Genomic DNA, 14,103 nt, shown 5'->3' on the forward strand with positions numbered 1-14,103 from the left:
GTTAAACAGATTATGAAATACAAGCTTCTCTGATACATTACTGATAAATGACAAGCTATGATTTATGTATTTTGTTCCAATGGACATTTGACCTGTTCCCTGAAGTGTAGTCCCTCCACATAAAGTATTTCTGAACTGAATTTATTCAAGTCCATATTAAGATTTCAGTGACAGCAAGTGAAGCCTATTAAACATTTACATTATACTGTGAATGTTGTCCAAAAGGTTTAACTTGAGGCCATGCTTTCAATACTCTATACCACCATAGGAGTTTCTTAGTCATAGAACAACAGAAGACTGCACCTGCCTAAAAGGAATTGAAATCTAAAATATAATCTCATATAATAATCTCATATAATCTCATCTAAAATCTCATATAATGTTGTACATCTACATTTTTAAAAGCTTAAAACATCCAATTTGTGATGAATGGAAAATGTAAAAGAAGGAATTTAATAATCATATATTTATAATATATTAATCGCAATAATTAAAAATTCTAAATTTTAATTTAGACACTATACCACAAACATAAAAATGATAAACCATAAACACACAAATGCTTATTCCTGCTAGATTATATTATTGCATCCTACATAAGCAATGATTATTTTTGAACAGAACAAGCCTGCAGTGATGTAGGAACAATTTGTGTGAGCAGAATGGGGCTTAGTAGCCCGTAGTTGGCTACCTGGGCATGATTGATAATTATCATCCCAAATGCTTTGGCTTGGTCCAGGTGGCAGTCATTTTTTCTGTTTCTTTTCTTTGCTCTAATTAATTACTAATTGTTTTTTAGCACCTGCATTGGCAGAACAGACCGTACTCATAGAGGCATCTTTTTGCAAGTAGAAATTCAGTGCAATGTAACATAATTTGCTATTTTCCCACCCGCCTGACCTGAAAAACAGCCATTGGTTATTATTAATGTGTATTTTTTAGGTTTAAATGAATATGTCACGTGTGGTTAATGATGGCAATTTCACATGTTCATGAAGTTAATTCTTGTGAAGCAATAAATAAATTTATAAAGAATGTAAACAATGCTGTGTGAGTAAGACCACGAATTCAGATGTCTTGAGGGTGTTGAGTGCACATTCCCTCACCACAGCATGAATATGTGTGTGTGTGTGTATTTCTATCAGCATCTGTCTTTGGGAGAAAACAAAATCTGGCCTTTACCAATGACAACAGGAGTCCCTGTTGTTTGATTTCAGTCCATCACCGTGTTGATTCCCTGACAGCTCTGAATTTAGATATGTCAAGAGAGGTAGTCTGGAGCACATGCTACTACACCCACCATATGTGTATTTTAACATTATTTTTGTGCTCATATATATATATATATATATATATATATATATATATATATATATATATATATATATATATATATATATATATATATATATTCTTGTTCCTTTTTGCAACTTGGGAACATGCTTAAGATGAAATGAGTCCATGCCAGGAATTTGGTCCAGGAATTTTTCCAGCTGGCTTCGGTGAAAGCCAGAGTTTCTTTCATAATCTCTGAAGGACAGCTGGGTCATGCGACTATGCATATTATTCTTGCTGGATCACTTCACCATGTTTTAGTGGCCAGGAAATTCCCCACCTAACCAAAGTGCAGTGAATCACACCATGATAAACTATTACTATACCAAGCATTATATCCTATGCTGCATTAGCGATAGGTCTCTTTGCAGTGTGCAGCCAATACAATGTCACAGCTTTCTTCTGTGAAATTATTATGTGGGACTCTTGCAAGATCTGTGAGTTGTCTTTTATGCATTTCTATTATGAGTGTTGCTGCTTGGCTAAAAAAGCCCATGAAGACACAGGGAAGAAATATAAAGTGCCTAAAAGTCTCAGCCACTGATAGGCTGAAGAAAAATACTAGAAATTACTAGAATACTAGACAGAAAACATTTATAGCCCAAAAAAGCAAATATTAACCTATTAATAATATATAATATAATAACATATTGAAGAATTACAATGACAATACTATTATTTTTTGTTTGTTTGTTTACAATTTATTTTGTAAGAATTTCATTATGAGTCTGACTTTTGAAATCCTTAGTGTTTAAGGTGACTGGACAGTTGTGAGAAATATTTTTCAGCAGACAACCTTCTCCTCATTAATCAGTAAAGTGGGATCCTATAATCCAGGCTGTCTGTAAGGATCGGGTCAGAGGATATTTCTCTCATTCCTCCCACGGATCAGCTCCTCCTCTCAGGGTAGCTGGCATTTTCATTTCAGCAGCCCTCTCTCACAGCTCTATCATAAGAACTCAACACCTCAACCAGGAGCAAACTATTAAATATCATGATATCTGATCATGAAAAAGGAGACACAAATATCTTACATTTGTGCCGTTTACTGGCGTCAGAGAGTTAAATTTAGGGATAGTTGATAGTACCCTTTGCCAAAGGACATAATTGACAAATAGCAAACAGACTCTAGCTATTGAACTCTAGCTACACACAACACAACATTCCCAGCAAATTCTATTGCACAGGTAATGTGTTTTTCATACCAAAAAATAATCTAAACATCAAAAAATTTACTTTGGCTATCCACCACTTTTCCATGGTTCCAAAAACTTAAGTTTGTTTCTTCATGTGGTTCATGCTGGTTTATATACAAGGTGTATTTTTTTTCTCCAAATGTACCTTTGCTGAATTTGGTTCTAATTTGACTTCATCATCCCAGATCACTAATCGGGCTTGTCTAAATCTTCTGTAGCATACTTTGCACATTTAGTTTGGTAACAAGGTCACAGTTATGGTTGCATAATAGAACGGTGCACAACCCTCTTGAGCTATATCTTTCTGTAGGTTGTTCACAGTCAGATGGTGGTTTTGATTTGCCTTTCTTACCAGCATATGAACAGACAGCTTCCAGAACTTATCTTCACCTTCACAGTTCCCCTGAACTGCCAATTCTTAATAACATTGTGAATTGTAGAAACACAAACTGAAAACATTACATTTTACTATTATAGCCTTACGCTACCTTGTGGGCATCGATTTCTTTAGGTCTTTTGACAGTTGCTGAAGTAAGATTAAGTAAGCACAAAGTTTACAGAGAATTTATAAAACCAGGATTTGATTCAGCTGGCAGTTATCCTGTTTGGTACCAGGTATCACACTCACTAACCAAAGTCAAGGATTCCTACAACTATAGAATTCTGTAGAGGGTTTCTTCTGGGTGTTGTGACAAAGATATTAGACCACGGTTATATTTGAGGTTTAGCCAACCCTTCCTTTTTTGGAAAAGCTGAAGGTGTTTCTAATATAAGTTGTTAATTTTCTTCTACCAAATCAAACAACCACAAAGGTGTCAAGCAAGGATTTACTACTGTCAGACAAGCATTTTTCCTGGCCTTTGTAGTGAATGCCACAATTTCAGACCCATTTCACTCAGTTCCACAATGAAATGAAACATGATCCAGATGTTCTTGTGGAAACACAATCAAGTCTACTCAGTGATAAAAAAAAATCTATGTTCTAGGAAATCAAAAAATAAGATACTTTCAAAGAATGTAATAAATTATTAATGCCTTAGTCAAATTAAAAGTGTTATTAATAGTATATGCAAATGTGTTTAACAAATAAGGGCTAAGCTTCTTTTAACTGTTCGATAATACCATCAATGTAATGGAATACAGCAAGATTATTGTTTGAGTTAAAGCTGTGGCTGGAATATCTGTTTATAAATGACAACTCAAGCACAGGGACACCATACCCTTCAGGCCGTGCCAGAAAGGCATTCCTTCATGTTACGGTGTCAGTAACTCATAAATAACATGAAATGATATAATTTAGTGGCTTTATATGAGCCATAAAACAAACATATTTAATATGAGAGCGCATGTATCCTTTTAAATCATGGAAGTGTATTCTATGGCTCTATTAAAATGCTGGAAAATGTATATGATATATTTCTTTTTTAAATTGAAAAGACACTAGAAATGTTTTATATGGTGGGTTGGATTTACTTAACTGTCACCTGTGAAAGCAGTTTTACATTACTTCTTTTTTTCATTTTTCCTCTATGATCTATGCTTACCTATTGAGATTTAAGTAGCATGTCTCATTCAAAACCAAAACTACAGAGATTAAAAAAGCACATGCATGTGCCGTAAGGCCTGTTGTTAGTCTTTGTAGAAGTGCAGTAATGCAAACATTCCATTGTGGAACATTTCATAGCACAGAGAATCACTGGAGAGGAGCGCTTCCCTAAATCAAATAAAAGTGAGAGCCTCAGTCTCGGCCAATGTTCAGGAGTCCTGGGGTGAGTGCTGTGGGAATGAGATTAGGTAAGACTCCCTAGGTTACACTATCTGCATTTTTATACATTTATACAATTACACAAGCTTGTGAAAGTGTAATTTGGACTTGCTTTGTCAAATTAGAATTTGATTTGCATTGTCAAAAAGTCAAGGTCCTTGAACCATTCAGTGTCATTCATAATAGAAGTTGATTGTGGCAAATATGGAGCGACAGATTTATGAGTTAATATTACTCTATGAGTTGCAGAAGATTATATTACAAATTTATGTTGATGAGCATAATATAAAATACATGTCCAATATAATGAATAAAAGTCTTAGCTTATTTAAATGCATTTAAAATTTGGATTTCAAGAGTGAGAACTGACTGACTTTGCAGTTAACATTCTACATTTACATATATAACTTCCTCCAGAGCAATTTACAAACGTGCTTGACTGTTCACTCAAATACACACAAATATCCTAAATTGGTGTGAATAGACTAGAGTCTATCTAGATACCACTTGTCACAAGTTTAAATACTGCTACATAAATATCAGTACGGATACCTAAAAACAAAAGATGCACAATACTCATCGGCATACGTACACTTGAATGTCAAAAAAATCTAAGTAGGGCAAGTGCAATGAAAAGCCTTTATTAGGTGTGTCAGTTGGCATTTGGACACCCAGTTGTTTGTTCCACTAATTTATTACTTTTTTTTTACTTTCTGATTAACATAGTTTTAATTTTACATATGCCTTTTTTTAATATAGCATAGTTTTTTTGTTTTTTTTTTGCAATTTAAGTTTTAAAAAACATGCAAAAACCTTGTATCTCCAAAAGTGCAACTTTACATAAAAGGGCCATATCAATTTGTAATGGAAGTCCATGTAAAATGTTTCCCATTCATCATCAAATCTTGACACAATGTAAAAAGAACAACTGCCAGATTCATATTAGATCAAAACTGGATATTTTTTTGCAGGAAAGCAACAAATTATTAACATTCTTGGTTACATCTTCAAACATTTCTACAATTTACAAACAGATTTATCCTGTGCACTGATTTGCGTTGTTTTGACTTTGTCTTCCTACAACCTCTTTCTACTACATAATATTTGCAGCTGTCTTTTTTGACATCATATGAAGAGAACAGTGGCCCACACCGCTATGACATGGGGAAAGCCGAATGGTTGGATAGACGCAGGGGAGCCAGCATTATACAACTGGATGCCCTTCATCCTCATCTCTTCTACAGTCCAAAGTCAATTTCTGCTCTCAGCGTGCTCCTCTCCTGACCCGAGACTCAAGCAAATCCAATCAGCTGTCTGTGGAACTGGAAGCAGTGTGTGTGAGTGTTGGTGTCATGGATGATGGAGACTTCATGCTACTTCATATTTTATTATTATTTTAATAATACATTACCATTTAAGATCTTGCCAAAGTTTTATTTATCTCTAAAAGCTAATTAAGCCTGAGTAATTAATGCACATCTGTAAACATTTTGAGCGATTATGGATAACACCAGCATTTACCAGCATGATTTTTACCTCATCAGCAGACCCACCCCCCAATATGACAGCATTATGTGAGAATCTTGGCAGTGAAGCAGCAATCTGGCTCATCTCCTCAAGCCACCTGACTTTACCAGGGTACCCTCATTAAGCCTCCATACAGGCTCCTGCATCCCTCATTCTACCTGGGTCTACCTTCATTTACAGGCGGCACAGCCATACTCCGTACAACCAAGCCAGCACCTCACTTTCTGAAGATTTACGTGCACTTCCAGGGCTGCGAGCAGGCTTTGATAAGGCATGTTATGGGGACAGTAGGGGGCTGGGTGTTTTAGCCGATCAGCAAAGAGGTGGTTATTTATGTCCCCCGTGTCATATTTTCAGTAGGGCCACCAGGGCAACAGGCTCTAAATTCAGCAGGGCATAGCTGGAGTGCTTTGGCACACCAGCCCAGTGTAAACCCTCTAACCACTGTGGTTGCCAGACCCCAAATCATGCCCCCCCACCCCTTTGGATTCAGTGACAGAGGGTAAGGAACTTACTACAGCAAGACCTGATACTGCTTCGGAGGCTGTGTACATGTTAGACAGCCTCCACAGTCTTCCCCTTGACAAGCGTCCACCTACCAGCCTCTTCACTCATCCTTTGATTGGCTTGATTCCACCCTCATTAGCATGTCCCATTATCTTCCGGAATATTCAGGAGACTCTCTCTGGTTCCTGCCATTCCAATTATTGTAATAGACAACATGGTTTATGACTTTCAAGTTGCTGGAAGAGCTTCAGGTTTTTAGTCAAGGTCCTCAGTCACATGTGGGCTGGGGTGTGTGTTTCTTTTTTTCTTTTTCAAGGGCATCTGGTTTGGGCCGTTCCGAAGGGAAGGGAGGGCAGTGGTTTGGGAACAGTGGAGGGAAAAACCTGGAAAGATCCACCCAGCATTTGTTGAATCAAATTCCTGCACCTGGATATAATTGTAGCGCTGCTGTGCAGGGATTTGGTGCAGTAACGTGCTTACAAGGAGAGCAAATTAGTGAAACAGAACCTTGTCCTCCAGTACTGAGACACAACCTCACCTGGCATCATGTTTTACCCAGGAAAAAATGGAAATGGCATTTGTTAAATATATTTTTTACAAAGTTGAAGTAAGAAATATTCTGTTTCTAAAGAGAATCAGACAAGAATTTTTCACTTTTTGGCAAAATGACAACTTGATACTAGTTCATTATATTGTCTCAACATTTCATAGTGACCAATGGACTAATAGAAATACTCAAAAATTACATGGAATTCTATTCCTGAACGCAATTAATGGAAATAAAATGAAAAAGATTAAGAATTTCCCATTCTAACAACACCAGGGAAAGATACAAGCAAAGCCAATACATATATGCACATACAGTACCACTCAAAAGTTTGGACACATCTGGTTAAATGTGTGCTTATCATCTTAAAAATATTTGATTTGACTGCTAGAGTGACCATATTTTGGTTTCCAAAAAAGGGGACACTGAGGACAAACAGGTATCCACCATCGTTAGGCTGCCGTATCTGGGGGTGTTCAAGTAGGCCTAAGTTGTAGGACTGTGGCAATGTGTGTGTGTGAGGGTGGAAGTACCTCCCGAACCCTGCAGCTACAGTTTATTAATATACATTAATACATATGCATGTACTCATTTAGCAAAACCAATAAATAGCCTTACAAGACTATATGACCAAATCAGCTAGTTTCTGTTCAACTTACGACTTATTAAAAAACCCCAAGCGATGATATCTTAACTATGGTGGATACCTGTGTGTCCCCATTGTCCAAAACTCTTTTTATACTGACTTCCATTGAAAGTTAATACGTTTTTTTCAGTTCTTCCTTAAGGTCCATATGTGTTTTAAGGGGTTACAGTTGCCATTTTGGAGATATGAGGATTTTATGTGGCAGCAATTTAAAAAGTCATGTTTCGTGACACGTTTAAACCCTTTGAAAAAGACTTGCTATGTAAATAATAATCATTCCATTCTTTTAAAAAAAGCTATTTTGTTTCATTATAGGATGCAATGCATATCTTATTTGGTGCATTACTGTAGTGAAACACAGACAAAGAAGACAAATGATGGTGAGACAAATGATGGTGAAGACTTTTGGAAGAGATCAATGTGCATTCTTTTCAATCGCATACCTGAGACAAGTCTAGCACTTCATGAAGACATCTCAGGCAGGGGAAAATAATCTAAATCAACTGACGTTTCTAGGAATTTGGGAATTCGAGAGCATGCTACTTGGACACTACATTCTGTTCTCTGTTGAGCAGTGTGAAAGTGGGCCAAATCTCTGGCAGACAGAACCATGCAGTGCACATTACACACAAGACAGACCGGTGGCACAGTGGAGCAGCGGAAATTCTATCCTTAAGAAGCCAGGCCCTAATCTCTCCGTGTCTAAGATCAAGCAGCGTGTTTCAGCTGCAGTTTATTAATCTATAACCTAAACAGGCCAAGCCGAAGCAGCCACTAAACCAGTTTGATAGAGAATGTGTACAATCTCCTCATGCATGTCACTCTGTTTAACAGCTCGTGTAGAGAAAACAGAATTACGCCTTCTTAACTAAATAACACAGTTTACCAAGATGACAAGGAAAACAGATTATAGCCTGGAAAGGGGGTGAAAAAGGGGGGCCTTGGGAATATGTTCCAACATCGTGGAATATCATGCAAAATTGCACAATGGCTCTGAATTTAATAAACCGAATATCCACACTGAATCCTTGTGTATTCAAAGAATAATGCTTCATCACTCCACCTACTGATTATATGGGTTTATTAGTCATCTTAGCAAATTGAACTCTGGCTGTATTCTCTCGTAATTACATGGATTGATTCGCTTTTTAACCACTACACTTGGATTAAATTAAGAACTGTAGATGGGGTATTGTATTGATGGACAGGCAGTGTGGTCCCCCAGCTCAGCAGCGATAGGGTACGCGCAGTTCTAGTGTGTCTGTGTATGTGTGTGTGCCATTGGGGGTAGAGGCTGTGGGCCGTGGTGAGCTTGGCAGAGGTTGCCTTGAGCAAGGGCTTTGTTTCACTGAGTGCTGAGCATTAGACCTCTGGGGAAGGCACGCAGCGGGGGATGGATTAGCCCCTAGTTTACTACAGCACGTGCTTCTCAGTGCATGGCAAACTTGCTCTCGCTCCTCTACCCTCTTATTAGAGAGGGAGACTGAGTGAGAGAGAGAGAGAGAGAGAGAGAGAGAGAGAGAGGGAGAGGGAGAGAGAGAGACCTCCTGGGACCGTCGATTCCAACTCCACTTCCTTTTACTCATTCGCTTCACACACTTGTCCCATTAACCGTCACTCACCTGCGATTTACATAATTGAGTCGAGTTGGGCTTTGATCCATTTTTTTAAATTAAAGAGCAAATTCTTACAAAACGTGTGAAATACTTCCAGGTGCTTTGCCTTTTTTCTCCTTTTCTTCTTCTTCATGCTCTCAAATGAATAGACGAGTGAAAGAACATGTCTTTCTGGTGCTCTCTCAATTCAGCCCTCTCTTTAACCTTATTTAAGCCACACTTTTACCAAAAAAAAGGTATAAATTTTATGTATCAAGTGAGCAAACCAGGCAGCAGTTTGAGTTCATGTCTGTCCCTTTTACACCTGCGCACCTGGAAGTTGCTTAGGGACCGGCCTGTCTGACCCAGGTGCTGGTTAGACTCAGAGAGATTGGTGCTCTCTCTTAGGTTGGTCCCATGACATTGCCAGGCTAAGCAGCTGCCAGGTGTTCCTGGGAACCCTCTCCCTCTACCAGGTTGTGTATATTTATTGTTTGTGCTGCTGGGATGCCCTGTAGCACACTCTAAAAATTATGGTTTCTAAATGGTCCTTGACTTGATGTATAGTTCTCTATTAATGGTAATTTTTAATAACATTATAATGTTATGGAAATGTTTTTTAAACTTTGAAGAAGGTTCTTCACACTCCACATAAATTTGGAATCCAAAGAATGCAGTATGGTTGTGCCTAAAGAAGGTCTTGAACTATACAGCATTTAAAAAAGAGGTTCTTTGTACCATGCCATAAAAGATCCAGCTTAGCAACCATGTTTGTTGTAGAGTGAGAGCGTGAAGACTATTTAAGTCAATAAAGAACCTTAATAATCAAGTGAAATGTTCTTTAAGCTGTTAACATGTTCTTCACAATAACTCCCTACAACAAACAAGGTTCTCAACAGAACCAAACGTGGTCCTTCTTTGGCATCACTCAAAGAACTCTTTGTAGCATTTTTATTGTTCAGTGCACTCACTTCGTATATTAAACTTAAAAGCAATCCAGTATCTTTTATCGATTCAGTCATGTTTTTATAAAAACCTCTAACAGTGTTCCTGCCACCTAATTAACCACACTGACATCAGTTTCACAGTTCTCATTTAACTTAAGTGTCTTGCTCTTCACCACTAGAAGTGAAGAAAGGTGTTACTTGGTCTATTCCCCCTGGAGGATTTGTCTACATCTGCCATCACTCTACTTAAAATATATCCTCTTCCTATACAGAAATCTGATATATGGTAATATGGTAATATATGTGGAATTGCCACTGAGATACTTGTGACATAGGTGCTAATTTTTTTAATTGACCATTTTCAAATATGAGAGATATATTTCAATGGTCATTAACATATGCAGACATACCTGTGTAAAACATATACTTAGCAATGTAGGATGATAAAAGATTGTTTGATGTCATGCAAAAATATCTCCAAAAAGGCAACTTTACATAAGAATTTATCTTGGAATTTTTTTTAATAATAGACTAAACATATCTAAAGGACCATAACAGGTTCTAAGTTATGAGTTTATATGGCAGTAGAGCGTATTGTGACAAAAAATAAATAATACAATTAAATATTACTAAATGAATCAAACATACAGTGCTTTTTTTCATTTAAGCTCTATAATCTAAATTCCATGAATCAAACAGCTGCTGTCATTCATTTGACAAGAAGTGAATCAGGAAGTTGGTATTTACATTGTGCCAAGATTTCATGACAAGTGAAAATTCATGTACCATACAGTTGACCAAAGTTAACTGAAGTGGATTAATACTTTGATTTCCCAGTATTTTCAGTAGGGGACAGATTTCCAATCATCACACCTGTTTGTTCAGATTAATCAGTCAGCTTGAATTGTTTTCTGTGCATTTACTGAATAATATGTTTTAGGCAGGAAATTAAAAGAGTTTAACTCTAGAATATACATGTTCTACATCACTTGAATAGCTGCACTGCTGAAATTCCCCTGAGCTCCACACATCACACTTGCTGTCACTAACCACATTGGCTGTAGTTCAGAGCTCATGCAGGTAGCACTAAATGCTCTCAAGGGTTTTGTATATCCCCATGTCCCTGAAGACTTGCAGGCCAGGTCCCTTGCCACTGAGTGTCCCGCCAGCAAGTGTGATTTGATTTGTCGAATGGGGGGGTGTTGGGGTAGAGTGAAGGCCATGCTCTAATGGGGCAGAGACAATAGGCCATCACTAATCAGGGACCTCAAGGTTGCAATGAGGTTAATTGTAATGCAGGTGGCACTTGGGGAGAGGGTGAAAAAGAAGTGTTGACTGCTTTACTGCCCTAGCGCACATTGTGTTTTTTAACGTCAAGCCCCCCAGGCCAGGATTTGCCTTTCTCTTCTTCTCTCTCCCCTGTGTCCCCTTCACCTTTTAATCTCTTATTATTCATCCATTCTCATTCGTCCCTCCACGGGTTAAAGAAAACCTTTCACCAAACGTCAAAAAGGAAATGTAAATATTGAGCCAGTCCTGCCTTGCAATGACTGTTGTGATGCAAGCAGAAGCCATTGTTGAACCCATAGGGGCCTCTGCACTGCATTTTACATTCGCTGGAAGTGACCCTTTGTATCATTGTTATTTGTTTAAATTGACAGAGTTTGTGTGTCTTTGAGGAGCTCTGAAAGAGCATCTCCAAATAAGAAGGCTCTGGTGAAAAGAAGATGGCACGACTTACCTCGGTCGTTTACATTAGCTTTGTTAGATGTCTTAACATCAATCTCTACTTAGTTTGCTTTAGTCTCTGTAGGTTGTAAGGATTTATCCTAATTAGTGTGCTGTGAATTTTTAAGTAAAGATAGTCCTCAGAATAGTCTTCAGAATGCCCTCCCACAGGCCTGTTTTTAATGTTCAGGCTTGGTAACAACATTAGCAAAATAATGTACTGTAATGTACTGGAGGAACCTTTCAAGATGCTTTAATGAAACCTAAGAAAAGGTTGTTAGAAAAAGAAGATTATTTCAAGGTTTCCTGAAGCACCTCAATAGGTTCCTTCACAGTTTCAAACTGAAGAACCTCCAAAAGTTCCTCAAGGATCTTGGCCTGCACTGCTAAATACTAAATACTAGTATATTGATCTGTGTAATAACACTAATCAGTGTATGTTTTAGAAGGTAGCACATGTATGCAATTTGAATACAACACATTTTAAAATTCTCAGGTGTCAGTTTTTCAGTCACCTTTCCAGGCTTAGATTGGGACTAGTGTTCAATTAAAACGTTCATTCAATACTTTTTCACAGAGTCAATGTGATTAGCCTCAATGTGTGTTTAGCTCATTGATTAGCATTTATTTGACTAATACACTGTTTCTATCAGAAAGATAGAAACAGACAGTTGACCTGCTTTGCTTAATTGGTAGCTCTTCATGCCTGTTAAGTGACCCATGTCACTCCTTCTCCACATCTTCTCCCCCAACTCCCCTTCAGCCCCTTTATTCTTAGGCAATAAATACTGTGACAACACTTCAAAGCCCTCTGTTAGCGTCTCCTTTTATGTTGAACATGTTTGATTAAGGCCTGGCCATTGGTGATTTCATACAGTTTAAGGAAATGGGCTAACTGGCTAAAAGTGCTAGCTAGCACTTCACCTCAGTTCCCTAGATGGACAGAAGAGAAGACACCAAATTAAAAGAGAAGAGAAATATGAAGAGACAGAAATAGGCAGAAAAAGATGGAGAGGAGAAGAGACAACTAGATGAGAGCAGAGAAAAAGAAAGATGAGAAGAGACAAAAATGAGAAGAGAAGACAATTAAGAGCAAGATTGAAAGAGAAGAAATGAACGTATGGACAAGAGAAGAGTAGAGTCAAGTAGAGAGGACAAGACGAGAAGAGGAAAATATGTAGAAGAGAAAGATTGAAGAAGAGAAGAAGAGACACAAAAAGAAGAAAAGAAAACGAGGAGAGGAACAAAAGAAAATTAAAGAAGAAAAAGAAGAAGAAGAAGAAGAGAAGAAAAGACACAGGGGAAGAAGAGTTGAGATGTAAATAGACTTCATGAGAGAAGAAGAAGAAAGGAGACTACAGGAAAGAAGAGAACAGACACAGCAGGAAAGAAGAGACTAAATGAAAAGAGAAGACAAGAGAAGAAAAATAAAGAAGACAAAAATAAAAGAAGATATTAAAGAAGAGAAGAAAGACAAAAAAGAAGAGAACAGAAGATTTGAAAAGACAGAAGGGAAAAGAGACAACAGACATCAAGAAAAGAAGAAAACAAGAAAAGATGAGAGGAGAAGAGAAGAGAAGAGAAGAGAGGAGAAGAGAGGAGAAGAGAGGAGAAGAGAAAAGAAGAGAAGAGAAGAGAAGAGAAGAGAGAAGAAGAGAAGAGAAGAGAAGAGAAGAGAAGAGAGGAGAAGAGAGAAGAAGAGAAGAGAAGAGAAGAGAGGAGAAGAGAAGAGAAGAGAAGAGAGGAGAAGAGAAGAGAAGAGAGGAGAGGAGAAGAGAAGAAAAGAGAAAGACAAAAAAGAAGAGAACAGAAGATTTGAAAAGACAGAAGGGAAAAGAGACAACAGACATCAAGAAAAGAAGAAAACAAGGAAAGACAAATGAAGAGAGGAGATACATTAATAAGTAAAGACATGAAACCAAAGAAGAAGAGATAAAACCATAAAAAAGTAAAGTTCAGAAGAGGAGATTTGAAAGGAGAGAAGAAAACACCCTGAAAAAGAAGAGAAGATAGATAAAGCAATGGAAGGCAAAGAAAACAGCAGTGAAGAGAAGAGAAGAGAAGAGAAGAGAAGAGAAGAGAAGAGAAGAGAAGAGAAAAGAAGAGAAGGGAAGAGACATCAAGAAAAGAAGAAAACAAGAAAAGATGAGAGGTGAAGAGAAGAGAAGAGAGGAGAAGAGAGGAGAAGAGAGGAGAAGAGAAGAGAGGAGAAGAGAAAAGAAGAGGAGAGAAGATAAAAGAAGAGAGGAGAAGAGAAGAGAAGAGAAGAAAATAGAAGAGAAGAGAGGAGAAGAGGAGAGAAGAGAGGAG

This window comes from Salminus brasiliensis, chromosome 5 (assembly GCF_030463535.1).
Source record: "Salminus brasiliensis chromosome 5, fSalBra1.hap2, whole genome shotgun sequence".
In the NCBI taxonomy this organism is placed as follows: domain Eukaryota; kingdom Metazoa; phylum Chordata; class Actinopteri; order Characiformes; family Bryconidae; genus Salminus; species Salminus brasiliensis.